Source organism: Gossypium hirsutum, chromosome A07 (genome assembly GCF_007990345.1).
Source record: "Gossypium hirsutum isolate 1008001.06 chromosome A07, Gossypium_hirsutum_v2.1, whole genome shotgun sequence".
Classification (NCBI taxonomy): Eukaryota; Viridiplantae; Streptophyta; class Magnoliopsida; order Malvales; family Malvaceae; genus Gossypium; species Gossypium hirsutum.
This window is the reverse complement of record NC_053430.1, coordinates 58200291-58204269: the sequence shown is the minus strand read 5'-3', so window position 1 is coordinate 58204269 and position 3979 is coordinate 58200291. Positions and strand designations below refer to the sequence as shown.

The 3979-nt window shown below is 36.3% G+C and overlaps 1 non-coding gene across 1 annotated transcript; it reads left to right on the top strand.

The window, feature by feature from the left end:
• The first annotated feature begins 3078 nt into the window (after window positions 1-3078).
• Window positions 3079-3185, top strand: LOC121203837 (small nucleolar RNA R71). The gene has a single exon (XR_005898772.1). It is a non-coding gene; the product is annotated as a small nucleolar RNA R71 (small nucleolar RNA).
• The last annotated feature ends 794 nt before the right edge of the window (window positions 3186-3979 follow it).

Below are 3979 nucleotides of genomic sequence, written 5' to 3'. Positions count from 1 at the left end.
ATACACACAATACATACATATATATTAGTAATTCGTCGTTTTTGAGCTTAAGTGTTAATTCCATATTCTGAGAAGAAGCTCACTTGTATTCAATTGATAATTAGTTATTTTTCTAGTAGGCAATTTTTCAATTCAATCTCAATTCTAACCTTTTCTTTCAGTTTGTGACCATACTCCCTAACCAAAGCCACGTTACAACCCTCTAAAGACCTTTTGATTGATGTATCATCTCAATATATAATGGTGGAGATTTGATTTTCATGCAAGCCTATGGTAATAACTTTTCATATTCACTAATGAGTGCTTCACTTATTATCCTTAAACACCTCAAGTGATTTGAGTGAATCTTTAGTGAGGATGTTAAACTTTGTGATATTTTGAATCAAAGGTAATCACTTAGATGAGGGGAGACACCTATATTTTCATGATAAAATGCTCAACTTGGAATGTTTGAAACTTTGATGTTCTTCTAGTTGAATTCTCGATGTATGATTACTTATGGTTTATTTTGAGATATTATTGATAGGGATTATAAATTGAGAAGAATTTATTTTGATTATGAATTGAGGATTTTGCTTGAGGACAAGCAAACGTTTAAGCGTGGGAGTATTTGATAAACCGTAATTTATACATATTTTTATCCCATACTTAGCACATTTATGGATGATTTCTCCTTAGATTTGGTGAATTCGATGCTCCTAATTCATTAATTTCATGTTTTATACTTAGGTGAGCATAGGAGGGCAAAAAGAGCGAGAAACGAACCAAAAATGGGCCAAAAATGGAGAAACGGGCCAACATGGGAAATCAGCACGGCCTAGAGTTCTTTACACGGGTAGATCACATGCCTGCATAGGTTTAACAGGCTTTAACACGGCTTGGACCTCCTCACACAGGTAGACCACACGCTCGTGACTATTTAACAGCCTTGAGCACAGTCTTGAAGAAATCGCACACGGGCGTGTAACACAGGCGTGTCCCTGTCGAGCCCAAGCTTAGTCCTATTAAAAAAAGACCACTTTTGAGGGCTTTAGGTATCCTAAAGCCTATTTAAACACCAGGGGAGGCAATTAGAATGGACACACAGAGTAGGAGGCAAGAAATTACGTAAGGAAAGCCGATTGATCCATCTCAAAAGCCAAATTCATCGTCAAGACTGAAGATCTCCCTTTAATTTTCTTCAGGATTTTTGGGTTTTCTTTATGTTTTGTTATCTTTATTCTTTTGAGATGTTTTCTTTCATAACTATGAACTAAATCCCCTAAATACCTAAGTGGAATGAAACCTAAGACATATCCTGTTATTATTATGTTGAATTGTAAGATAAATATTTGACTTGTTCTTAATTATGTGTTCTTAATTCTTGTTTTAATATTCTAGGATATCAATTAAAGTTAATATGGTTATTCAGAGGAGCAAAAGTCCCTGTCTAAGAGTAAATTTGTCATAATTAAGCGGAGTTGATTGCACGCCTAGAGATAGGGTGACAAGATTTTGCCAGATTAGGGTGAAACCTAATAAGGGAGTCCATAGATCTAGTTAATGCAACACTAGGGTGTTAATTAGAAAGAGATTTCGATTAATCAACCTAGGGTTAGACGTTATTATTCTCGAGAGAGATAATAATATAACTTAGGGATTTCTATGGATCAAGTCAAATGAATAAATCGTCTGATTCAGAGTTAAATAACAAGTGAAGTCTAGGTGGATTTTTCCTTGGGTATTGTCTTAATCAATCGAGTTTTCCCAAAAGCTTTTCCCCAATTTTCTATCTGTGCACCCTTAGTTTAGTTAATTAGTTTAGATAAACAAATCCCTTAATTTTTAGGCTAGATAATAAAAAGAAAGTAATTACTAGTACTCTTGGTTCCTTTGGGTTCGACAATCCGATCTTGCTAAAGCTATACTACTGTTCGATAGGTACACTTGCCTTCATCGTGATAATAGTTAGTTTCAAGAACGATTAATTATAAATTTTTAAAACTTGTCGCAAATATCACGTATCACTTCTTGAACTGGACTTCCTACTTCTGCTTTTAAAGCCTTTGAGGGTAGGGTGGTGAAGGCTTCTTTACTGGAACTAGTTGATTCATCTTCTGTGGCAATTTTTTATCTAACGAAGTTGTTAGTTTATCCGAATTAACTGGTTTAGAAGTTACCTTATCAAATTTTACAGATTCTGGTTTTGTGAAACTGGAATTTCAACACTCACTTGAACTTCCATTGAGTCTTGAAATCAACTGGCTCCTTTTCCACTTCGACGGTATTGGGCTCTAATGTCTTTCCGCTCCTCAATGTTAATGCTTTACAATGCTCCTTCCCCAAATTTCTTGGATTCTCCGTATCACTAGGCAAAGTACCTTATGGACGGTTTCTGAGTTCAGAGGCAAGCTGGCCCATTTGATTTTCCAGGTTTTTCAATGTGGCTGCTTGGATTTGGATTAAGGCATCATTTTTGGATATGTTGCCTTCAATAAGTTTTCTAAGCCATTGGAAGTTTCAGCTTGGGGTTGCTTCTGAACTTGTATGGTAAAAACAGGTGGCTGGGTCGGTCTAGATTAGGCATAAGTGTTACTGGGTCTAGCCCCTTGGTTACTCCAAGAAAGGTTAGGGTGGTTTTGCCAAGATGAGTTATAAAAATTGGATTACAGTCCTTGCCTTCCTCAGCTCTGGTTCTGATTACCCATGTAATACGCGAATTCTAGGTTTGATGGACATTCTTCAAACAGATGTCCTTTCCCAAAATGAACATAGACTATATTCTCAAATTGATTGGGTGGCTTAGCTGCAAAAGTATTAAACCCATTAGTGGTAAAATTTTTAAGCATTGACGAAATCGAAGATACCTGAGATGCTAGTGAAGTGAGAGCATCCAATTCATGTATTCCAGCAACTCGGCTTCTTGATGCTACTCGATTGGTTGGCCATTGGTAATTGTTGCTGGCAATTCTCTCAATAATTTCATAAGCCTCGTTATAAGGCTTAGAAAGGAGAGCACCATTCAAAGAAGCTTCCACTACCATCCTCATATGAGAATTGAGACCATTATAGAACGTCTCAAGTTGGATGAAATGAGAGATTCCGTTATGAGGGCACTTCCGTAATAATTCTTTGTACCTTTCCCATGCTTCATACAAGGACTCATCATCCATTTTTTGGGAAGCAATGATCTCGTTCCTCAACTTAGCATTCTTGCTAGGGGGGAAATACTTCATGAGAAATCTTTCTACTAACTCTTGCCATGTGGAAATAAAATTTGGTGGCAATAAGTTCAACCAGGCTTGAGCTCTGGCCCTTAGTGAATATGGGAACAACTTTAATTGTAGTGCATCTTTGGGTACTCCGACTAACTTGAAAAAATCACTCACCTCTATAAACAGTCTTAAGTGAAGGTGAAGATCTGCGATATCCATTCCACTAAATTGGCCCACTGTCTGAAGCATCTGGAACATGACTGGCTTCAACTTAAATTATTGTGCCTCGATTTCGGGTCTTCTAATACCAGGATTAAGATCACAAAACACTGGCATGAAATACTGTCTTAGAGCTCTATCACTATCATTAGCAATAAGGATAGGATTTTGAGTAGGGTTTGCTCCATTTCCTTGATTTGGATTTTCAAAGTTCATCTCTTCAGTCCTTTTCTGACTTGCTTGTCTCCTTCATTGTCGAAAGGTTCTCTCAATTTCGGGGTCTATAGGGATTAAATCGATAATTCGATCAATACTCATAAACACCTAAAACAACACAAAATATTATGTGAGGTAACAATGTATTCCTACCTTGAAACAGTTTAATCACAATAATCTTGCAAGTTATGCAAGGCTAATGTATCGTTAGATACTGTTGTTAATTTAACCCTCAGCTACCTTAGATGACTAAACATGCACTAATTAAGTATCGTGTCAATTAATTACAATTTCAATCCATTTAAATAATTAATTCATTAGTTATCTTACAATTTTAATGCAAGAATAAC